Consider the following 26,360-nt stretch of genomic DNA (forward strand, 5'->3'; position numbering starts at 1 on the left):
CCGATCACTTTTGACCGCAGAGAACATTCAACCAGTTTCCGTCATGGAGGTTCGGCAGCATTTGTCCTTGATCCAATCATCGACAGATTCCATATCACGCGAGTCCTCATCAACGGCGGCAACAGTATTAACATGCTTTATCAGGACACTGTCCGTAAAATGTGAATTGATCCCTCAAGGATCAAGCCCACTAAAACCACCTTTAAAGGAGTAATACCCAGCGTAGAGGCCTGCTGCATAGGGACAATAACGCTGGAGGTTGTCTTTGGCTCACTGGATAACTTCTGAAGCGAAGATTTGATCTTTGACATCGTCCCCTTCCATAGTGGTTATCATGCACTGCTCGGACGAACCGCTTTCGCCCGTTTCAATGCAATCCTGCACTATGCCAATCTAAAGCTTAAGATGCTCGGACCACGTGGTGTTATAACAGTCAATGGAAACATGGAGCGCTCCCTTCATACTGAGGAGCATACGGCGGCTCTTGCAGCTGAGGTACAGGGTGGCCTTATCAAGCCAGATACTTCATCAAGCCCTCGGACACTGTCAAACAAGTCCGGTCTACCCTACAGAACAACATTTTGGTTGTTCCAGAACTTGATTAGAAAATCAGCCTCCGTCAAAACACCCACCTAATTGCGCCATACGTACCGCGCGTACATAACTACGCACTAAAAATACCATGGGCAAGGATGGAGGCACACTAAGGACAAAGTCCACAATACGGCTCAACCCTATTCAGACCTTAATATTCTTCCTTTTTCTCTTTTTTATCTTCTTTATTTTTCAGGTTCTTTAAAACCCAAATCACTTTTCGGTGGTACCAAGGGCCCTTTCCCAGGCCCCTTCTGTATACTCGATCGTTGATCCTCTCAAAGGATCCTACACCAAGGTGAAAAGCGGGGCAGACATGTAGTAGGGTGTCCAAAGGATCTTCAAGACCACCTTCTTTTTTAGGACCTATATACAGCTTCCCCTTTTTCTCAAATTCTTGGCATGTAAAATAACCTTGATGATTATGGCATTCTTTGTAGAACATGTTTGACGTATCGATCAGACTATAGCGGAAACAGTTTTTGTCCAACCTTATTCGATATTGGCTTATTACTTAATCTGTATTCCGTCTTCACGACATATTGACATACACACCTCAGCATAAATTGCCAGGGGCTCTATTCGGCCACATATACTTTTTTCAAAAACATAAGTCCAAATACTTTTATAGTTTACTTCGGCGTCCTGAATACCGCATTATATGCATCGGCCCCGAATCATGTCTTTGGCCAATAGTTGGGTTGTCCGGCTCTTGTGGTTACCACCTTACGTTCCGCTTGTTCGGCTAAGGTAGTAAATGTAGAACTACTGAGATTGTGTTTCTGGTTCGTCCGGCCAAACACCTTAGTAGAGAAAGCTGAAAACTGACTATCATGATATAGCGAGAGTTCGTCAGTGGTTCAGTGACTTACTAAATCTTTTGTGATTTTTGTTTCGTATTATACGAAGGACTGGCCTCCACCCGGTCACACGCCTAAAGCATCCAAGTTTGGAGAGCCGCACGCGCACCAGGGGCTAGCTCATAGTCCCATTGTCAAACTCCTATGGCTAAGTGAGAGTGATAAAGCCGCATAGTGTGATTGCCTAGTTCGCTGCACGGTCACCTCCTTTACGGACCAAGACGTTGGGTCAAGTGTGGTCATGTGGTATTTCGAACACCCCCGTAGTATCTACGTGGGGGCTGAAGCCGATGACTGGCAAACTCTTAGATATAGAAACAATGACACAGGAGGAAAATAATTTTAGATGAAAGCACAAGTATATCATACAAGCTTTGTTTCATAACACAAAGTTTGGGCAGCCCGGATACATTCATTCAAACATAATATCCTTCAAGCATTGACCCTCTATTAAACGGGCACCCTCTAGGACGTCTTTGAAATATCGCTCCGACTTGCAATAGTCCTTGTCTTCAGGAGGGCCCTCAACTGACACGACGGCGGCCTCCATCTTTGACCAGTGCATCTTGACATGGGCAAAGGCCATCCGAGCAACCTCAATGGACGAGGAGCGCTTAACAGCTTCATTTCGGGGTAGGGCATCAGCAAGCCGCTTGACCAGGCCGAAGTAGCTGCTAGGAATGGGTTCGGCTGGCCATAACCGGACTACAATGTCCTTCATGGCCAGTCCGGACATCCTATGCAGCTCCGCCAGCTGCATCATCTAGTCGTTCAAGAGCGCTGGATGCTCTGGCACCAAGTACTGCGACCAGAAGAGTTTCTCCATCGTGTTCGCCTCTTGGGCCAGAAAATTTTCGTAGCATTAGCGACACTCTTCGGAAGATCCGCAAATGCATCTGGAGAACTCCATAATTGAGTAATCAGGGCATATTTTTGGCTGCCGAATTTACTCTGCAAAAGAAAGGGCTTACCAGCCGCTATATGTTCAGCTTGCTTAATCTCCTTGTGAGCTTCTCGGAACTCAGTCTGCGCCTCCCTGGCCTCTTGGAGAGCCTTAATGAGTTTCACCGCTTGGGCCTTATTCTTCTCCTCCAAGGCCTCACACTTACGAGCAGCGTCCTTGAGCTCTTGCTCGACTTAGGTGACCCTCTCCTCATACTGGCGGCAGGTGGCCTGCTCGGCTTTTAAATCTACAGCCGCTTTATCAGCGGCCGCTCTACTCACCCTTGCCTGCTCTTTGACTTGGGACAGGGCGCCCTTGAGGGTCTCGACCTCGGCCGCACTGCCTGCAATCATTTACACGAGAAAGTGTGTTAGCTTAAACTCCACACTTGCATATAATTTTAGTTGTACAAAAACATACCTTGCGCCTCATCGAACAGCTTGTTAATGCGGTCGAGGTCATCATTGGCCAAGTTCAGCTTCGGCTTGAGCTCGGAAACTTCAGTGGCCTGGGCGGTCGCTCCCAACAGGGAAGCATGTTCATTCAATAGATATGTATGTTACCTTCCGCGATATTCATTTGATCCTCTGTTCATTTTTTTCAAAACCGAACAGAGTCTCAGGGGCTACTATCTGTATACAGGCATATTTCCTTCATATAAAAAGGCGTCTTACACCGCATACCTCAAAGCCCGTTAGTAGGCTGGTAAAGGCTTAATTCAGCCCGCTCTTGGCGGACAGAATCTTCTCAACCATCGCACCCATCAGGGTACGGTGCTTGACGGTGTCCTGGATTAGGGGGTACTCACCATGTCGTCTCCCGATCTATTAGATTGGGCCGAGGACCCCCGTGGCCGTATACTCATGGGCCAGTTCGGACAGCTGCCGCATACATGGAAGATTCCACAAGACTTGGTGATCAAGACAAGGACTCCTCCCCACCGGCGTATTCGGCTAGGACTCTTGTTATCCTAGGCCTCTGGTGCATTATATAAACCGAGGCCAGGCTAGTCGATAGATGATATACAATAATCATACCATAGGCTAGCTTCTAGGGTTTAGCCTCTATGATCTTGTGGTAGATCAACTCTTGTAATACTCATATCATCAATATCAATCAAGCAGGACGTAGGGTATTACCTCCATCAAGAGGGCCCGAACCTGGTAAAACATCGTGTCCCCTGCCTCCTATTACCATCCGCCTTAGACGCACAGTTCGGGTCCCCCTACTCGAGATCCGCCGGTTTTGACACCGACATTGGTGCTTTCATCGAGAGTTCCGCTGTGTGTTCAGCAAAAGGTTGATGGCTCGCCTGCAGATCAACTGCGACTTCGACATCTTCGTCACCAGCTCGACTTGTCACCTTGGTTCGACCAAGGACTGCGCCCTACCTCCGATCGTCATGTTCGGATGAGGGCCTTTATAAACATCAACTCCGATCTCTATCAAGATCATGGAGGAATCATCCAGGGAGCCCGGGGGCTCAACGTCAACATTGCCCTCGGGTGACCGTGTTGTTTTTTGGACAACAAACTTGTGTCCGCTGCCACCGCCTCCTCAAGTGTCATTTTAATGATTGCTTCGGTGGAATTGTGCGGAATTGAGTCTACAACAACCCTGGAAAATTTCGTCGAGTTCTGATGGAGGAATCTCTGGCAATCCACGATATACCGGAGTCCTGTCAAATCTGGACGAGTTTAGGGCGTGGTGTCCAGCTTCTAGCTCGGATGTCCTTTGGATGATCCAACCGTTGATCGGCTGCGGAATTCCTATATATACCATCTCTCAAAATTTCAGCTCGATCCGACCGTCCAAACTCCGGGAACCTTCTGATTAGTGCATCACTTTTCGGATCTGTTTTCTGCGTGAAAACGAATCCGACCCGAGTTCGTCTTTTTTATGAACGGGATTTCAGACATCCCTTTTGAAGGAAGTCTTGTATGGGGTATTGTGTTTTGTTCCCGAACACATCCTGCTAACTTTAAAATCTTTTGAACATGACCTTCAACGTCATGCTGGTGTCAAACCAGTCCGACAATATTGCTCCAGGGCTGCTGACCTGCGCTAGACACGTAGTCACTTTGTTGAGCCAAGCTCAACTTCTTCGGATCATCATCTCGGCAAGCCGAACAAGAGTTCGACATCGTGAAGGATAAATCATCACCTACATCGCCGCCCCACGGATTACCCGGAGCGGGCACACCGGCATCTCCACACGGTTACTTCATCAAGCCGGCATTGACCACACCACGACCTGCATCGGCAGGGCCGCACTGTTGCTCCTTCAAGCCGGTGTGCATCACGCCGACCTACTTCGACTCATCGGCTGACATCGAGGCTTCGACATCTTGGCTGGACCGGGGGCTTCGCCATCTCTTCATCAACCTACTCTGGAGACTTCGGCGTCACTAGCCGACCAGCTCCGTCACGTTAGCTGGACCAAGGGCTTTGCCTCGGCGAGCCAACCTTTGCCAGCATTGCCATACCGTCGCTTTATCTCCCATCAGGCAATTGGTGTGCGGATCAACTCCCAATTTTCGGAATCACCTTTCTTCGGATTGCTACAACAAATAAACCAGGTGCTATTAATCCTAGTATTTTTTGCTTGTTCGGGTTCATTTTTCCCAAGTAATTATTACTCTGGTTTGTTCATCATATGTACATAGGTCTATCAAATGATGGCCGCATTTATGACGGTCGCATGGTGGTTTGGTCAGTTTCCGTACATGGTCCAGCGAACGCCACATCCGGAACTCGGACCGACCTGTGAATTCAAATTTTGCCACGCCTTTACCGCATCACGCCGATGCCCTGCATCGACATTGACTTCGGGGCCAGTCCATATTTCTTTTATTACTCACTTTGCATAAATTATTTATTACGCAACGACCTTTTTTTAATTATTATTATTACTATTATCTCTGGTTTGCACTATTTTTTGTGCACAAGAAAGTGATCCGGGTTGGGCAGTATCATCAACTCGGCATACTGATATACCACGTCACCTCGGCTGGACGGGGGGCTTTGTCAACACTTCATTACCCCATGCCAGGGACTTCGGCATCACTCTGCCGGCCCGCATTGACCGTGCTATGTCACCACTTCGGAGTGCCGAGCTCTTTGCTCCACCACCTTGGGACCGGCTTGGGGGATGGAACCTTGTCCCGCATCAAGCTCGGGTTGCATCATCAATACCAAACACATTAACCACCTAAGTTGCCTTCATGCTCAAAGTTTTAAATTTTTAACTTGTGTTCGGTTCGACCAAGCATTATACCTTTTTGAAAAAAAATTGCTTGTAGAGAATCTCCTTGTCAAAACTTTGTTTGTGACACACAAATTCAAATACCCCGTTTACTTGGGGGCTCCCTTGATGGAGCTTTTCCTCTTGCATATGATTATACTTGTACGGCTTCGTTCCTTGTTTGTGTATTACGCCACACTATGCACCATATTGACCTAAGCGATTTGCAAGCTGGGTTGCCTGGCTCCTGTGCTTACCCCTACGTTCCTGATTGTTCGGCTAGGGAGTAAAGGGAGCACCTCTGCGATTGTCACGACCGGGTCATCCGAGCTCTGACCTCAGACTGGGTGAAGCCGAAAGCTAGCACTCTTATTGTTTTCAATCATGGTCGGCACACAACGGAACTCATGAGTACAAAAAATCTATTGCACAAGTCTCATAGTAATAATGAGCACCGAAGAAAGGTATCGGTGGGGGTACTATTTTCTTCGAAGATGCTTCTTACACTTCGTTAGTAATATAGCATAAGTTCCCTGAGCGTGCTTTGTCTGTTATAGCCTTATGGCCTGATTGCCTGGTCATTGGAAACACCGTCGATACTCTCGACGGGTGGAGTACATGACACTTTTCGGCCCCAGGCCGAAGAGGGAGAAGCCGACGGTCGGTTAAGACGCGTTTAAAGTTTGGGTGAACACAAATATGATATAAGTACTTCGGTACATAGAATCATTATACATAAAATTCTTACCCAAGTCACTTGGGGGCTCTTAAAATTTATATATGAGCTGTAAATGTGTTTTCTTCTTGGTCGTTGTCAAAACACGACAGAAGCACAATTTTTTCTTTCTCTTCCAATTTTCGGATTGGCACCGAACACTTGATCTTGTTCGGACGTCATGTTTTACTGACGTTTTTTGGTTTCCAAGCTTTTTGGCACTTTTAAACTATTTGTGTGTTTCCAGCACAAGTCTCACAGTGCAATGCCGGACACCTTTATAGATTCGGCAAAAACATTCTCGGATCTCACTATATCTGCATTGGTTTCGAATTGTGTCTTCGGTCAATAGTTGGGTTGCCCGGCTCCTCTGCTTGCCTCCTACGTTCCGCTTTTTTGGCTAGGTGTGCAAAGGGAGAACCACTGCGATTGTGCTTCCAGCTCACATGGTTAAGCACCTCAGTGGAGAAAGCCGAAAACTGACTGTCACAATAAGCGTAAACTGGTCAGCGATCCGATGACGGTGTTAAATGATGGTCCATTCATAACAATGGCCGAAGTGTTTACGACTTGACCTCGACTGTTGCCGAACACTACCGGGGGCTATTAACTGGCCTCCCAAATTAAATCCTCGATATTTTTCTCTTACATTAGAGCTGAGGTTTCATGATCATGCTTAGCATGACAACCCAAAGAAAGGAACCGATAGCGGGACTATTTTCTTTGGAAGACATTTCTTATGTTAAACAGTAATATAACATATCTCTCTGCGTACCTTTGTTTATAAAACCGTATGGCCAGATTGCCTTGTTTGTCGTAAATCTTTGCCCTCATAGAGGCTTTATAAAGTAGGACAAACACTCCTCGGCTACTAGCCGAGGAGGTGGAAGCCGATGGTCGGTCAACAAAGTTTTGTACAATGCGGATCTGAGCATTCAGGATGTAAAGTACTTGGATACATAGAGTTAATACACATAATTTGTGATTTTACTATGGATATCGATCCTTAATTCGGCCACTCGTGCCCGCATTAAGGCTCGGGGGCTACTGGGCTTCGGGCTTATTATTTACAAATATTAAAGGGGCACATCGATCCCCTGATCTGGTGTTGCCACCCGACCAGTGTCTTGGGGGCTACTGCATTGCATGTCCAATGCAGAAAATTTTAAGTACAATACAGTTTCCGAGGAGATTATGATCCTCAGATTGGTCGGCCGCACCCAACCTGAGTCTCGAGGACTGAGCACGCCGCTTTTTGTGTCCCAAAGTATTCTGCCAAGCTAGGACTTGATCCTCAGGCTGATTTTCCAAATCAACCTGAGTCTCAGCGGCTACTGGGATCAGTGGTCTTACATCATCCTTCAAGTGCATTTTGGGTTTTAAACCGATACACACCTTGAGGGCTACTGGCTATATATCTCGACGGAGAATAAATTGCACCAATCAAAAATATTGACAAAAAATCGGCCCATAGTCGGGGTGGTGCACCACCTCGGAAGTAGTCCGGCATAAAGCTCGGGGGCTAGTGGCTGGCACCATAGAGGGCATTTCCAGCAATAAGCTCGGCTAAACTCCTTCAACTTTTTTGAACCAAGGTGATATGACACCTCGGATATAGTCCGGCGTTGGAGTTTGGACATAGTCCAGCGTTGGATCTCGGATACATTCCAGCGTTGGAGCTCGGAAAGCGGTCCGGCGTTGGTGCTCGGCTACAACAGATACCTCGAATGTAGTCCGGCATTAGAGCTCGGACGCAAGAGGACACTGCGCCCCGGGAACAACTTCAAACCCGAGGTGTGGCATAAAAATAACAAGGCATTGATAAAGGCCAGAAACTTAAAGGGGCTCCTCGGATACCCGACATGTAAACTCGTCGAATGCATTTCGGCGATCCTCAAGATCGAAGATGAGAAGATTTGTTGAACCAGTTTTGAAGACCGACAACCGAAGATGAAGAACAGTACGGAAGAATCGAGGAGCATCCCTAACTTGAAGACCGGTTCAGGGGGCTACTGACGGTGTCCTGGACTAGGGGGTACTCACCACGTCATCTCCCAATCTGTTAGATTGGGCCGAGGACCCCTATGGCCGTATACTCATGGGCCAGTTCGGACAGCTGCCGCATACATGAAAGATTCCACAAGACTTGGCGATCAAGACAAGGACTCCTCCCCACCGGCGTATTCGGCTAGGACTCTTGTTATCCTAGTCCTCTGGTGCATTATATAAACCGAGGCCAAGCTAGTCGATAGATGATATACAATAATCATACCATAGGCTAGCTTCTAGGGTTTAGCCCCTACGATCTCGTGGTAGATCAACTCTTGTAATACTCATATCATCAATATCAATCAAGCGAGACGTAGGGTATTACCTCCATCAAGAGGGCCCGAACCTGGGTAAAACATCGTGTCCCCTGCCTCCTGTTACCATCCGCCTTAGACGCACAGTTCGGGTCCCCCTACTCGAGATCCGCCGGTTTTGACACCGACATTGGTGCTTTCATCGAGAGTTCCGCTATGTGTTCAGCAAAAGGTTGATGGCTCGCCTGCAGATCAACTGCGACTTCGACATCTTCGTCACCAGCTCGACTTGTCACCTTGGTTCGACCAAGGACTGCGCCCTACCTCCGAAGTGGGGTGGGATGCGGAGGAACACCTCGCACACAACGATAAACACCGAGATGTGGAGGAAGGAGTTCGGGGCTAGATCGTGGAAATATAGCCTGTAATAGAACATAAGGCCGCGGACAAAAGGGTGAAGTGGAAACCCTAGGCCGCGGAGGAAGTGAGGGATGAACACTACCCTCTCGCTGGGCTCGAGAGTGGGGATGACTTGCTCTTTGGTCGGGAGCCTGTGTGCAATTTCCGTGGTCAAGTACTTCTCCTCCTGGACTTCCTTAATGTCCTTCTCTATGACGAAGGAGGCCATCCACTTTCCCTGCAAGCCGGATCCGTCCATGGCTGGAAAGGTTGGGCGGTGGGAAAGATTAAAGCTTGGGCGCTGGAGCTCGAGGACGTGAAGGCTGAGGAAGTAAGAAGGCGTGGGGTAAAAAGATGGTCTTTATCCTCTTATATAGGCAGTGAATATCAAACGCCCCCACTAGCCTTAAAACTCGCCTGTTCCCAAGGGGACGTGCGAATGGCACAGTTGGATTACCCAAACCCGTATTGATGAAAACCCCGCAATAAGGGGACACGATCTGTTATGCGTGGATGGAAAGATTAATGTCCAGATGTGTATTTTCCTTTCTCTGTAAACCGACCTTGTACAACCCTAGGCCCCTCCGTGTCTATATAAACCGGAGGGTTTAGTCCATAGAGGCTATCCAAATTCATATAGGATAGACATTACGATCTCGAGGTAGATCAACTCTTGTAACCGCTAAACTCATGAAATACAATCAAGCAGGACATAGGGTTTTACCTCCATTAAGAGGGCCCAAACCTGGGTAAACAGCACGTCTCCCTTGTCTCCTGTTACCTTCGATCCTCACATGCACAGTTCGGGACCCCCTACCCAAGATCGGACGGTTTTGACACCGACACACATGGCGATGTGAACTAGATTATTGACTCTAGTGAACTCTTTGGGTGTTAATCACATGGTGATGTGAACTAGATTATCGACTCTAGTGCAAGTGGGAGACTGATGGAAATATCCCTAGAGGCAATAATAATGGTTATTATTATATTTCCTTAATATGACACTACTGCAGGATGCTGCTAATGCGACACTACGATCAGAGACCCTTTGACGAAACTGTGTACGATGCATTAATTGCAAATGGTGATGTCAAAAAACTGACAAAAAAGATGCAAAATGTTTGCGATGGTGGAGCCATCAAACATGGTTTCGATTTTAGTTGCGTGTCCGATGCAGGGCATACGGTTCAGTTCAATTAACTATTTGAGATGAGGAAGAATAACAGAAACGGGCTGCCAGATGAAGGCGTGTGCGATATATGGCATATAGTTCACTCGGATGAACTGTTTGTGATGAGGTCGAACATCATAAATGGGCAGCCAGATGAAGGTGTGTGTGATATACGGCATACAGTTCACTCAGATGAACTGTTTGTGATTAGGCAACACAAAAGAAACGGTCAGCTAGATCAAGGTGTGTGCGATATACGGCATACGGTTCATTGCGATAAACTATTTGTGCTGAGCCAAGAGAACAGAAACATTTCACATAAACAAGATGTGTGTAATACGCGGAAAATATCCAATCACATAGGTGGCTCGTACACACATGACATTTCCACACACCAAAGTAAACTATTACATGCATAATTAACTAGGATAAATGATCATCTGATCATCATCTACTTCTTGTGCTAGCTCGATGTTCCTTCTATGCTAAGTTTCCATCAATTGATGGTGTTTTATGAACACACCATCGTTTCCTGCCATTTCATCACCTGTTTCCCGCCAACCAGCGATATTGCGCATAAACCTAGGTGGCACGCGACGCACGGAGGCAACAAGAGCAGCCTATAGCACATCCACCTTTTCCAAGCATGCCAACCCACCAAAGTTCCGCCTCTGCCATCAACCTCGTCGATGAGGAAAACGAGAAGGTGCCATGGCCCCTCGAGGCTGAGGCGCTCCCCAGCAACGCGATGGATGATGCCGTGAGGCGCGTCATTGCCAGGGTTCAGCAGACCCTTGGTGCATGGCGCTTCAGCGTCATGGATCAATATAGGCATGTCAGCACCGAGAGGCTGCAGCTCGTCGCACAACATGATCGATGGCGCGCCGCAGAGGAAGCTAGGCGTGTCTGCGCCGATAGGTTGCGGCTCGCCGCACAGTGAGACCGTTGGAGCGCGATATGTCCATTTTGCATCATGTTTTCCAACTGTTATTTATGATGTTTTTATCAATAATAATGCCTTTTGGAGTAATTCTAATGCCTTTTATCTCATAATATGCAAGGTATACACAAAAAGGGAGAATTTCGACAGCTGGAAATCTGGACCTGGAAAAGCTACGTCGGGCCACCTATTCCGCACAACTCCAAACAAGCTGAAACTTCACGGAGATTTTGTATCAAATATATGATGAATATTAGAGCGAATAGCTACCAGAGGGGGCCCACTAGGTGGGAACAACCCACCTGGGCGTGGCAGGGAGCCCAGGTGCCCTGGTGGGTTGTGCTCACCCAGGACCACCTCTGGTACCCATCTTCTGGTATATAAGTCAGTTTGACCTAAAAAAATAAGGAGAGGACTTTCAGGATGGAGCGTCGCCGTCTCGAGGCGGAACTTGGGCGGGAGCACTGTTGCCCTCCGACGGAGCAATTCTGCTGGGGGAACTTCCCTCCCGGAGGGGGAAATCATCATCATCATCATCACCAACAACTCTCCCATCTTTGGGAGGGCAATCTCCATCAAGATCTTCAACAACACCTTCTCATCTCAAACCCTAGTTCATCTCTTGTGTTCAATCTTGTTACCGGAACTATAGATTGGTGCTTGTGGGTGACTAGTAGTGTCGATTACATCTTGTAGTTGATTACTATATGGTTTATTTGGTGGAAGATTACATGTTCAGATCCAATATGCTATTTAATACCCCACTGATCTTGAGCGTGATTACCATTTTGGAGTAGTTACTTTTGTTCTTGAGGTCACGGGAGAAATCATGTTGCAAGTAATCATGTAAACTTGATATGTGTTCGATGTTTTGATAGTATGTATGTTGTGATTCCCTTAGTGGTGTCATGTGAACATCGACTACATGACACTTCACCATATTTGGGACTAAGGGAATGCATTGTGGAGTAGCAATTAGATGATGGGTTGCGAGAGTGACAGAAGCTTAAACCCCAGATTATGTGCTATTTCGTAAGGGACCGATTGGATCCAAAAGTTTAATGCTATGGTTAGAATTTATTCTTAATACTTTTCTCATAGTTGCGGATGCTTGCATGAGGGTTAATCATAAGTAGGAGGTTTGTTCAAGTAAGAACAGAACCTAAGCACTAGTCCACCCACATATCAAATTATCAAAGTACCGAACATGAATTAAACCAACATGATGAAAGTGACTAGATGAAAATCCCGTGTACCCTCCAAAACGCTTTGCTTATCATAGGAGACCATTTTGGCCTGCCCTTTGCCTCAAAGGGATTGGGCTACCTTGCTGCACCTTTGCTACTATTACCGTTACTTTCTCGTTACAAATTATCTTGCTATCAAACTACTCTGTTACTTACAATTTCAGCACTTGCACACATTACCTTACTGAAAACCACTTGTCATTTCCTTCTGCTCCTTGTTGGGTTTGACACTCTTACTTATCAAAAGGAGATACAATTGATCCCCTATACTTGTGGGTCATCAAGGCTATTTTATGGCACCATTGCCGGGGAGTGAAGCGCCTTTGGTAAGTGGAATTTGGTAAGGAAACATTTATATAGTGTGCTGAAATTTATTGTCACTTTTTACTATGGAAAACAATCCTTTGAGGGGTTTGTTTGGGGTATCTTCACCTTGACTGGAAGCACAATTAGCTACCCCTCGACCTACTGCACCTACTGAAAATATTGAATATGAAATTCCTTCGGGTATGATAGAACAACTGCTAGCTAATCCTTATGCAGGAAATGGAATAGAATATCCTGATATGCACTCGATATATGTAGAACAAATTTGTGGATTGCTCAAGCTTGCAAGTTTACCCGAGGATCAAGTTATGAAAAAGGTTTTTCCCTTTATCTTTGAAGGGAAAAGCATTGGCATGGTATAGGCTATGCGATGATATTGGATCTTGGAATTGGAGTTCCACCGAAAAAATTATCCTATGCATCTAGTTCAACATGATCGGAATTATATATATAATTTTTGGCCTCGTGAAGGAGAAAGTATCGCTATAGATTGGGGGAGGCTTAAGTAAATGTTATATTCATGCCCCAATCATGAGCTCTCAAAAGAAATTATTATCCAGAACTTTTATGCTCGGCTTTCTCGTAATGATCAAACCATGCTCGATACTTCTTCTGTTGGTTCTTTTATGAAGAAGACTATTGAATTCCAATGGGATCTTTTGGAAAGAATTAAACGCAACTCTGAAGATTGGGAACTGGGCGAAGGTAAAGAGTTAGGTATTAAACTTAAGTATGATTGTGTTAAGTCTTTTATGAATACCGATGCTTTTCAAAAGTTTCGCACTAAATATGGCCTTGACTCTGAGATAGTAGCTTCCTTCTGTGAATCATTTGCTACTCATGTTGATCTCCCCATAGAGAAGTGGTTTAAATATCACCCACCTATTAAAGAAGAAATCAAAGAACCGGTACCAGTTAAAGAAGAAACCATAATTTATAATGTTGATCCAGTTTTCCTTCTGCTTATATTGAGAAACCACCTTTCCCTGTTAGGATAAAGGAACATGCTAAAGTTTCAACTGTGGTTAACAAATGCTATATTAGAACACCAAAACCTTATGAACGAATCAAATTACAACCTGGTATTGCTATGGTTAAAGATCTCTTGGAAGAAGATATGGATGGGCATGTTATTTACTTCTGCGAAGAAGCTACTAGAATTGCCAAACCTGGTAAAAATGATAAACATAGACTTGTTGTTGGCATGCCTATTGTCTTAGTTAAAATAGGAGATCACTATTATCATAGTTTATGTGACATTGGTGCTAGCGTGAGTGCTATTCCTTACACCTTATATCAAGAAATTATGAATGACATAGCACCTGCAGAGATAGAAGACATAGATGTTACTACTAAACTTGCTAATAGAGACACTATATCACCAATTGGGATTGTTAGAGATGTTGAAGTTTTGTGTGCGAAAATAAAATACCCTACTAATTTTCTTTTTCTTGGTTCCTCACAAGATGACTTTTGTCCCATTATGTTTGGTAGACCTTTCTTGAACACCATTAATGCCAGAATATACTATGAGAAACAAACTGTCGGTGTTAGTTTTGGTAATGAGTCTCATGAGTTTAATTTTTCCAAGTTTAATAGAAAGCTTCATGAAAAAGAATTGCCTAGTAAGGACGAAATAATTGGTCTTGCTTCTATTGTTGTACCACCTACTGATCCTTTGGAACAATATTGGCTAGACCATGAAAATGATTTACATATGCATGAAAGAAATGAAATAGATAAGATTTTCTTTGAACAACGTCCTCTGCTCAAACACAATTTGCCTCTTGAAACTCTAGGAGGTCCACCTCCACCTAAAGGTGATCCTATGTTTGAATTAAAACAATTTCTAGACACATTGAAATATGCTTATCTTGATGAAAAGAAGATATATCCTGTTATTATTACTGCTAACCTTTCAGAACATGAAGAAGAAAGATTATTGAAAGTTCTAAGGAAGCACCGAGCTACTATTGGATATATTCTTGATGATTTAAAGGGCATAAGTCCCACTCTATGTCAGCACAAAATTAATATGGAACCTGATGCTAAACCCGTTGTTGATCACCAGCGTCGATTAAATCCAAAGATGAAGGCAATGTAAGAACGGAAATCTGAAAACTTCTGGAAGCAGGTATAATCTATGCCATAGCTGACAGTATATGGGTAAGTCCTGTTCATTGTGTTCCTAAGAAATGAGGTATAACTGTTGTTCCTAATGATAAGAATGAACTTATTCCACAAAGAATTGTTACAGGCTATAGAATGGTAATTGATTTTAGAAAATTAAACAAAGCAACTAGGAAATAGCATTACCCTTTGCCTTTTATTGATCAAATGCTTCAAAGATTATCTAAGCACACACATTTTTGCTTCCTTGATGGATATTCTGGTTTTTCACAAATACATGTCTCTTAACCTGATCTAGAAAAGGCCACTTTTACTTGTCCCTTTGGAACCTATGCTTATAGACGTATGCCTTTTGATTTATGTAATGCACATTCTACCTTTCAAAGATGTATGACTGCTATATTCTCTGATTTGTGAAAAGATTGTTGAGGTTTTCATGGATGACTTCTCTATTTATGTGAAGTCTTTTGATGATTGTTTAAGCAATCTTGATCGAGTTTTGCAGAGATGTGAACAAACAAACCTTGCCTTGAATTGGGAGAAGTGCCACTTTATGGTTAATGAAGGCATTGTCTTGGGTCATAAACTTTCTGAAAGAGGTATTAAAGTGGACAAAGCTGAGGTTGATGCAATTGAGAAAATGCCATGTCCTAAAGATATAAAAGGTATCCGTGGTTTCTTAGGTCATGCTAGTTTCTATAGGAGATTTATCAAAGACTTTTCTAAAATTTCAAGGCCTCTTACGAATCTTTTGCAAAAGGATATTCCTTTTGTTTTTGATGATTATTGTTTAGAAGCCTTTGAAACACTCAAGAAATCCTTAATTTCGGCACCTATTGTTCGACCACCTGAATGGAACTTGCCTTTTGAAATTATGTGTGATGCTAGTGATTATGTTGTTGGTGTTGTTCTAGGACAAAGAGTTGATAAGAAACTAAATGTTATTCATTATTCTAGTAAAACTCTAGACAGTGCTCAAAGAAACTATGCAACTACTGAAAAAGAATTCTTAGCAATGGTGTTTGCTTGTGACAAATTTAGACCATATGTTGGTGATTCAAAAGTAATTGTTCACACTGACCATGATGTTATTAAATATCTTATGGAAAAGAAAGATGCTAAACCTAGACTTATTCGATGGTTTCTCTTGTTACAAGAATTTGATTTACATTTCATTGATAGAAAAGGAGCTGAGAACCCCGTAGCTGATAACCTGTCTAGGCTTGAACATGTGCCTGATGACCCACTACCTATTGATGATAATTTTCCCGATGAGTAGTTAGCTGCAATAAATGTTGCTCATAGTACTCATTGGTATGCTGACTATGCTAATTACATTGTTGCTAAATATTTATCACCTAGCTTTACATACCAACAAAAGAAAAAATTCTTTTATGATTTAAGACATTACTTTTGGGATGACCCACATCTTTATAAAGAAGGAGTAGATGGTATTATGACACATCATGTACCTGAGCGTGAACATGGAAAAATCCTATGGAAATGTCACTCCGAAGCTTATGGAGGGCATCATGCTGGAGATAGAACTGCTCACAAGATATTGCAATCTGGATTTTATTGGCCTACTCTCTTCTAGGATGCCCGTAAGTTCGTCTTATCTTGTGATGAATGCCAAAGAATAGGTAATAGTGGTAAGCGTCAAGAAATGCCTATGAATTATTGACTTGCTGTTGAACCATTTCATGTTTGGGGATTTGATTACATGGGACCTTTTCCTTCCTCTAATGGGTATACACATATTTTGGTTGCTGTTGATTATGTTACTAAATGGGTAGAAGCTATACCAACCAGTAGTGCTGATCACAACATGTCGGTGTGCAAAAGTAGGGGCTCTCCTTTTGACCCCTTTACTTGTGCACGGGAAGTCAGAGCCACGCGCCGCGACCACACTTAGTTGGGTAGAGGAGGGAAGCCAGAGAGAAGCCAAAGCACAAGACAACCAAGACGACGCCAAGACCGGAAGCGCAGGAGGGCAAGAGGGCGAGGTGGACTCCCTCAGCAAGATCCTTGTCGAGGCGGCCTCCCGCAGCCCTGGCAAGAGCCTTACCGGGGCAACTTGCCCAACACCAGCAGAGCGAGCCACCCTTGAGCCCACTGGCCCCGACCCAAGCAACTATGTCGGAACCAAGGCTCGGGAGGCGCCTATGTGGTGGCATGCAAATCTTCATCAAGCCCATAAATATATGAGTTCAGGTGAGGACTAGAAGACGGCGACCCTCAGCAAGATCCTAGCCGAGGAAATCCACAAGACCCCCGGCAAGACCCTTGCCGTGGATGACAGCAGCGCCACGGCAAGACGGGCCCGGCAAGACCCTTGCCGAGGGCATTAGCAGGGCCACTGCTAGGCCCGCACCAGCGAAGACTCCGCCGCCGTTTGCATGCAGCTGTCAACTCAACCAGCTGGGCAGGCACCTGCGTGGTGACATGCAGCTTCCAGACCAAATTAGCAAGTACCTGCGTGGCGGCATGCAGATCTTCATGAAGGCCCTACCACTGCACCACCTCAGCTGCTTGCCTGCCTACATGGTGCTGCATGCATCGCTAGCCTGGGCACGTGTCGAAGCGAGGCGAAGCAGTGACGGTCGGGATGGGCCTCGTTCCCGTCCTCGATAAAGCTAATGGACACCTACGTAGCGCATTTAATGCGCTTTGTCCCATAATGCCGTGCGATAAGATCGCGCACTGTAGGCCTTTCCACCTCCTGCGTGCCACTGTGGCAGCCCCTTTTTCCTATAAAAGGAGGCCCGGGCTGACCAGGAGAGGGATTCGGCTTTTTGGAACGGGACGGCCACCGTAGCTAGTTCAGAAAGCTCAAGAACACTCAATACATCCACCAAAGCAGGACTAGGGTTTTACGCATCCTTGCGACCCGAACCTGGGTAAACGATCCGTGTGCTTGCTCCTAAACCTGCTCTTCTCACGACCCCACGCCCGCCGACCATAGAAGGGATCCAAGTGATCCCATAGGTGTTGTTCCCACCGACATGTTTGGTGAGCCAGGTAGGGGGCGTAGTTGTGAGAATCTGGTCTAGCGGCTGGCTTAGCAGTTCCTCTCATGGCCATGGCTTCCGGAGAAGAAGACAGCCAAGGGAACGACGCCGCCTGCAAGCGTGAAGGACGCTGGTGCGGCGACTGGAAAGCTAAGTCATACGAAACCTTAAGCAATTTCCTTTTTATATATGAGGTTATTGTCCTCGGAGCTCCTGCCCTATGTATGAAAACCTGCATGCAAAGGGGCCCTTCCGCAATTGGAAACGCCCTTGTTCTGTTTCGAGTCCGCTCAACAGCTCAAGCGGTCGTGTCGAGAGTGGCAGGGTAGCATTCCGCAATTGGCAACGCTCTCCATTCCGACTTGACTCAAGCTCGATAGTTCGAGCAGCCACGTTGAGAACGGTAAGGTGGTTCGCTCGGCAGCAAGCACACCCGATAGGTCTTTGGGGATCCGTCCTCAAGGTGCCGCCCTGGGTTTACGCGTCGGCAAGCCTACCTGTTTAACGTAGGGTAAACATACAAAGGGAAGATCGAACAGTAAGATACCATGCATTGTACCAAAAGTGCTGCAGAGTTACATTACATCAATTGTTGCTACGGTTCTAACTAAAGATAAAAACTATCTTGGTCATGAACCTGCAACGACAGTGGGAGACGAGGTGCCTAATCTCGGCGCTGGCCCTCCACCCTCTCGATTTCACCGATCCGGCTGATGATGGGCTTGATATGCTCCTTGAGCGCCGCGAGGTCCACACTCGCCGGCAAGCTCTCCAGTGTGGCGTCGAAGTCGAGGTTGGGGTTATAGTACGCCATCTTGGTGAGAACCTTGGTCATGGCACCCTGGCAAAGCCTCCGGGCCTCATTGGCCAGCGAGGCCGCCTGGTTGGCACGAAGCCGCTCCAAGGCACCGACAACCCTCTCAAAGAACAGGGTCAGGCTGCAGTTGGCGCTCAAGTTCAGCTCCGGGGCGTACCTCACATCCGGTATCCCCATGGTAGCCAGCTGCGTGGTGGCCTTATCGGCAACAGCGGCAAGGCGATTGAGCCAGTGGTTCTCGCCCTCCACATGCTCCTTGTGGGCGAGGGCGTCTTCCTTCCGCAGCTGCTTCTTAGTCTCCAGGTTCTTGGTCAGGGTCTCCTCCTGGGCCTTGCCCTCCGACAACATCCCCTTGAGACCCTCCAGCTTCAGCCTGAGGTCTTTGATGGAGTTGCTGGCCTCGGAGAGCTCCCTAGCCCAGCTGAGGACCGCGCCCCGCGCCTCCGTCAGAGTGCTGTTGAGCTTGCCCTTCTCCTTGGACAGCGCCAGGACCTGGTTTTTTAGCCCGTCCCGCTCCACCTCCAGCTCCTTCATCTTGTCGGCGTGAACCTGGGCTTGGGCATTGCGTGCCTCCCTGTGTCTCTGCTCCAGCCCCTGGGTCCGCTCCACGACAAGCTTCTCCGCCTCCTCATCCTTGCCACGGAGAATTGCGGCAAGATTCTCCTCACGCACGGCAAGGTCCTCCTCCTGGGAGTTCAGCGCGGCCTGGTGCTGGGCTCGAGCGGCCTCGGCTGCGGCGGCCAAGCTCTCCGCCGTCTCCTAGGCCTTCTCAATGTCGGTCTGCTTCATGGTGAGCTCCATCTCGCACTTGGCCAGCTCGCCCTAGGCGACCTTCAGCTCCTCACAAGCTTGGTGGAACCAAGTCTGCGTCTCCACGACGTGTACCTTGAGGTCCGCCTCCGCCTAGTCCACCGTTGCCGCCCTGGACTTGGCCTTGTCCAGGCAGGAGCGGTGGAGCGCCTGGAGCTTCCGGAAGTTGGCACCCATGGCCTGGAGAAGCCGCTCCTCCTGAGACCCATCGCCACCAGCGCTCGGCTCGTCAACAACCTCGAGCCCGGCGGCGGCAAGCACCTCTTCGTCGAACACCTCTCCCTCGATGGGCGCCCTAGAGCTCGATGACCCTAGGAGGTGGACGAAGAGGTCGTCGCTCATCCTCATGTACCTGCCGGAGCCAGAGGCAGTAGAGGAGGAAGGCTGGTCATCATCCCCCTCCTCCTCGGCAATGGGCTCGTCGGCCTCCCCGGCAGGACCCTCGCCAGCCTCCTCGGCAGTGGCCTTACTGAGATCCCCGGCAGGCCCCTTGGCGGCGTCCTCGGTAGCACCCTTGGCAGCCTCCTCGGTGGCGATCTTCCCGACCTCCGCTGCGGCGTTCTTGGTGACATCCTCGATGACAGTGTCCAGGTCCTCCCGGACCGCCAGGAGAGGATCTTGGTATCGGAAGGGGGGTGAAGTGAAGCCAAGACCAGGATTCAAGAAGAACAAAAGAGAAGGGATGGAAGGTGAGTAGCTTACCCGTGCCGGGGTGGGAAGCAAAGGCCCCCTCTCCGCCAACATCAGGAGCCGAGGTGCGGACGCTGGTGCCCAAGCTTGCCTCCTCCTCCTCCTCCGTGTGCATGGGCTCAGAGCTTGGCGCCCTTGCTGGGGACGCCCCTCGGGGCGGCGTGGTTGACGGAGGCGGCGTGTTGGGGGTAGCCCTTAGTGGCTCCTCCTGCTGTTGTCCTCCTCAGGAGATCGTGGCAAGGTCAGCACCAAGGATCATGCCCTTGTAACATGTCGACGGGGAGTGAGTGGCAAACTTATGCTGGGGGCTGCGCCGGGGGCTGCTGTCCAGACTGCTCACCATCACCAGTGGCGCCTTAGAGGTGCCCGCCGGGGGCTGGCCGCCCGCCAAAGACCTGGCCCTCTTCACCCTCTGGGCCAGTGTCTCCATATCCCTGCCAAGATGAAAACAAGTCAAGATAAGAAGCACAATCCGTGGAGCTGAAGATGACGAAAGGAAACGACACTTACTCGTCCTCCACCTCCTCTTCTGCTGCCTTCCTCTTCCTCCTCGGGCTGAGAGACCCGAGGTCAAAGAAGACCTCTGTGTCGTTGCCCGTGGGAGGAGGGGAAGCGAGTGGAGGAGAGGAAGCAGGCGGAGTTGGGGGACGCTTGGACGAAGAAGAAGCAGATGCTTTCTTCTTCGCCACTGCGGCCTTCACCAACTTCTTTGCCGCCGCGACCCTCGCTTGGCGTGCGGATGCCTCCTGGGTTTGTTGGGGTGGCATGGCCCTGCCGGGCCAAACCGGCTCGCTGGAGGTGGCTCGTCGTAGGACTCGCCCTTTCCTCGTGGCTGGGGGCTCGACAGCCTCAGCCTCCTCCTCGGATGGCTCATCATGATCGTCTTCAATAAGAGGAGCCCCGGTGCCGGCCCTGCTGGCCTCCCCACCAGACTCCGCCCACTGGGCGAGCTCCTTCTCTTCTGCGGCCGTTACGGCTTTGTCCTCCACGCCGCCGGCGCTGCCAGCCTTCCTGGCGAGCTCCACCTCCGCCGCCCTGGCGGTGATGTAGTCCAGCTCTGCCTAGGTGGTGTCCTGGACGAGCCGCGGCTCCTCGCGGATGTACTTCTCCTCTAGGGTGTCAAAAAACTCCTGCACCTGCTCCTCTGGCGGCACGACCCAGTTTGGGACAGGGCCGTGTGCGTTGCAGTCCGGCATCATGTCGATGATGTTGGACTGGCGCGAGTTGTTGCTCAGCGGGACCACCCCCACCGGCAACCCAAACAAGGGCCCCTTGACGACCTTGCCGGCCTTCACAGCCTTGCCGGACCTCTCAGCCCTACCGTCGCGGCCCACATCGAGCTGGAAGAGCCGCTGGCAGAAGTGGGTGTGCGCCAACACGGTGAAGTTGTGGTCGAGGCCGGGGCGGACTCGCATGATGCCCGCCGCGTTTGTGAAGAGCCAGGCCAGCCTCCCCTTGTTATGCAGCGGAGTGATTCGGCGGCAGATGAAATACGCCCCAATCATCTCGAGGGTGATCCCGGCCTCGGTGAGGCGAAGAATCCTGGTGGTGGCGACCGTGAGCTTCGCGTCGTCGGCGTCAACGCTGCTCCAATCGTTGCCGCGAACCGGTGGTGCCTGGCGAACCCGACAAAACTCTTGTGGATCCTCCTCTTCAATCCAGCACCACCGGCACCGCCACTCGTCCCACCTCTCCTTCTGAGCGCCCTCCGGGTATGTCCCCTCGGACCTTGGGTTCCAGGAGACGCAACCGGAGATGCGCCTCCCTGTTGAATTTGAGGGAAGAAGTAGTGGCGGAAGAGCGTCGTGTTGGGGTGCACGCCGGCGAAGCCCTCGCAGAGATGGGTGAAGAGAGCCATGCACGCCATGACGTTTGGGGTAAAATCCAAGAGGTGGAAGCCGAAGGTATGCATGATGTCATTGAAGAAATCGGAGAAGGGGGCAAAGGCCGCAGGAGAAGTAATCAATGAAGAACGGATACCGATTCGGGGTGGCCTTGCCGCAGTTGGCGTGGATGACACATGTGGCAGGATGCCCCGTCGACTCTCCCCCCGTCTTGACCCCCCACAGCGGCCTGAAGTTGTCCAGAAGGTGGGCCGTGTCGACCGTCGAAGGAAAGTAGGCGAGCTCCATCCGCCGCGCCGCGAACTCCTTCTCCGGCGTTCTTGGCCACTCCCTTGCCCTTACCAGTCTTGGGTGCCATGGTGGCTGCGAGCGGTGGAAGGGAAAGGCAGCGAAAGTGCAACGGCGGCGAGCAGGGGCTTGTGGAAGAAGGAAGGAATGACGGCTCTGAGATTGGAGAAGACACAGGGGGTAAATGAGTAGCGTGCCCGCGGCCGTTTCCTTTTTACGGGGAAGGCACGGGCCGCCTCTTTACCATGATGTGACGCATGCGTGCGGAAACCACCCCACGCATGACCCCCACGTCAACCACGACCCTCTATGTCGCGCGTTCAACGCAGGTCGTGGGGAAGCGCAGCGGGCGAGAAATTACTATGGTAAAATCCGCCCCACCTGCCCGTGCACCATTTTGGGCCTAGCCCAACAACGCGTTGTGCTTATGTGTGGCCCAGGCCCGGGGGCCCCTGTCGGTGTGCAAAAGTAGGGGCTCTCCTTTTGACTCCTTTACTTGTGCACGGGCAGTCAGAGCCACACGCCGCAACCACACTTAGCAGGGCAGAGGAGGGAAGCCGAGAGACCAAAGCACAAGACAACCAAGGTGACGCCAAGATCGGAAGCGCGGGAGGGCAAGAGGGCGAGGTGGACTCCCTCAGCAAGATCCTTGCCAAGGCGGCCCCCGCAGCCCTGGCAAGAGCCTTGCCAGGGCAACTTGCCCACACCAGCAGAGCGAGCCACCCTTGAGCCCACTGGCTCCGACCCAAGCAACTGCGTCGAAACCAAGGCTCGGGAGGCGCCTCTGTGATGGAATGCAAATCTTCATCAAGTCCATAAATATATGAGTTCAGATGAGGACTAGAAGACGGCGACCCTTGGCAGGATCCTAGCCGAGGAAATCCACAAGACCCCCGGCAAGACCCTTGCCGGGGATGACAGCAGCGCCACAGCAAGACCCTTGCCGGGCCCCCGGCAAGACCCTTGCCGAGCGCGTCAGCAGGGCTAGTGCCAGGCCTGCACCAGCTAAGACTCCGCCGCTGTTCGCATGCAGCTGCCAGCCCAACCAGCTGGGCAGGCACCTGCGTGGCGACATGCAGCTTCCAGGCCAAATTAGCAAGCGCCTGCGTGGCGGCATGTAGATCTTCATGAAGGCCCTACCACTGCACCACCTCAGCTACTTGCCTGCCTACATGGCGCTGCATGCATCGCTAGCCTGGGCGCGTGTCGAAGCGAGGCGAAGCAGTGACGGTCGGGATGGGCCTCGTTCCCATCCTCGATAAAGCTAATGGACACCTACGTAGCGCATTTAATGCGCTTTGTCCCGTAATGTCGTGCGATAAGATCGCGCACTGTAGGCCTTTCCACCTCCTGTGTGCCACTGTGGCAGCCCCTTTTTCCTATAAAAGGAGGCCCGAGGCGACCAGGAGAGGGATTCGGCTTTTTGGAACGGGACGGCCACCATAGCTAGTTCAGAAAGCTCAAGAACACTCAATACATCCACCAAAGCAGGACTAGGGTTTTACGCATCCTCGCGGCCCGAACCTGGGTAAACGATCCGTGTGCTTGCTCCTAAACCTGCTCTTCTCACAACCCCGTCCACCGACCGTAGAAGGGATCCCAGTGATCCCATAGGTGTCGTTCCCACCGACACAACACCTCTATTAAAATGCTTAAGGAAGTTATTTTCCCAAGGTTTAGAGTCCCTAGATATTTAATGACTGATGGTGGTTCACACTTTATTCATGGTGCTTTTCGTAAAATGCTTACCAAGTATGATGTTAACCATAGAATTGCATCACCTTATCATCCTTGGTCTAGTGGTCAAGTTGAACTTAGCAATAGAGAAATAAAATTAATTTTAGAAAAGACTGTCAATAGGTCCAGGAAGAATTGGTCTACGAAATTAGATGATGCACTTTGGGCTTGTAGAACAGCATATAAAAATCCTATGGGTATGTCTCCTTATAAAATGGTTTGTGGAAAAGCTTGTCATTTGCCTCTTGAGTTAGAACATAAATCATATTGGGCCATCAAAGAACTCAATTATGATTTCAAACTTGCTGGTGAAAAGATATTATTTGATATTAGCTCTTTAGATGAATGGAGAAGCCAAGCTTATGAAAATTCTAAGTTGTTTAAAAAAGGTTAAAAGATGGCATGATAAAAGAATCCAAAAAAATGAGTTTAAAGTCACAGAATATGTTCTTTTGTACAACTCTCCTTTCAGATTCTTTGTAGGAAAACTTCTCTCAAAATGGGTAGGACAGTATTATCGAGGAGGTTTATCTGTCTGGAGCCATCAAAATAAATAATGTCGAAGGTACTAACCCGTAGGTTGTTAACGGGCAGCGAATAAAACACTATATCTCAGGTATGCCCATTAATTTTGAAAGTAATATTATCCAAACTTTGACACCAGAAGAACACATAAAAGAGTCCTTCCGGAACGCTCCATAATCATGAAAATAATGAGGTACGTGATACGGTAAGTAAACAGATTTTGAAAAATCCGCAAAAATATTTATTGTCAGTTTCAGAGTATTTAGAAAAATAGGAAAATAAGAAACTTCCAGGAAGCGTACCCTGGTGGGCACAACCAGCTGGGCGCGCAATCGGATTTCGAAAAATCCGCAAAAAATTGTTTTGTCAGTTTCAGAGTATTTAGAAAAATAGGAAAATAAGAAACATCCAGGAAGCGTACCCTGGTGGGCACAAGACACCTGGGACACCTTCCGAACTCCGTTTTTGTATAGCTTTCGTTTACCAAGATAAAAAAATATGTATATACTCCCCGAACCTGTTGATCACCGTATCGTGGAGAAATCCCCTGTTCTTCTTTCTTGTTGTTTTCCGCGTAGTTCTGAAAATATGTCGTCCCAAGACTCTGACGGAGAGACCTATGTCTCACGTCTCATTGCTGACCCAAAGACCTATGGGGACGTATCTCCTTATGGTCGAACTACAAATGACGAGGAGGATGTTCACTTGATGAGGATCGATGATTCAAGCTCGGAGGAGGACGGTGTTCCTCTACCTCAACCTGGGGATATGCACGTGGAGTTCAAGAAGTCAAGTCTCCCTAAGAGAGCTAACTGGTCAAAAACCAATCTATTCCTTTTCATTTTCGGCATAAAGCAAAGGGGATTTATGTGTCAAGATCTTGAAGTTGGAACTGGAAGTCAATGATTTAAAGGAGGAAATTTCTCTCCTCAACTACAATATGAAAAAGTTGAAGGCACAATTGCCATCACCACCACCTTCTTCTTCATCGCCAAAAGGTAATTGAGTATCGGGTATGGGCACTCCCCTTGGCTACCTCCAAGCTTGGGGGAGGTGCCCCGGTATCGTATCATCCCATTATCTTTTGCCTTTACTAATTTTAGTTCGATCTTTTTCTTTAGATGAATAAAAGTTCAGTTCGATCCTTTCTTTTGGAGAGTTTGCTTAGTGATCTATCCTTGTAATCATGTGCAAGATATATAATAAAGTTTAGTTTGAGGTTTTGCTTTCTTTACTTTCATGTTGCAAATTAAAAGAAAAGAAATAAAGAAGAAAAAGAGAAAGGAAATAAATAAAAGGAAAGAAATTCTGAAAATAATCATATACTAATCTTATGGTAGGTGATGGTACCACATAAGGAAAAGTATAAGTAGAAAATTTTATTAAAGATTGACAAACATAGCATTAATTAGTCAATGATGCAACTCATGAAAGAATTAATAAGGGAAGAGAAGATTCACATATATATATATACACTATCCTAGAAATCTTTTGTGATTGTGAGCCCTCATCAAAATATTATATGCAAAAATTGTTGACGTTGGACAAGGAAGACAACTTAATGGTTTATGTTTGTTTATATTCACATAGAAGTCATATTGTCATGGATCCTTTAACATGTGGTGCTTGTCCCTATCTTTGCTAGCCAAAAATTACGCACTGAGTAGAGATACTACTTGTGCATCCAAAACCCCTTAAACCCAAATCTTATTTTCAAGAGTCCACCATACCTACCTAGGTATTGAGCAAGATCCCTCAAGTA

The sequence above is a fragment of the Triticum aestivum genome, chromosome 7A (genome assembly GCF_018294505.1).
Source record: "Triticum aestivum cultivar Chinese Spring chromosome 7A, IWGSC CS RefSeq v2.1, whole genome shotgun sequence".
Classification (NCBI taxonomy): domain Eukaryota; kingdom Viridiplantae; phylum Streptophyta; class Magnoliopsida; order Poales; family Poaceae; genus Triticum; species Triticum aestivum.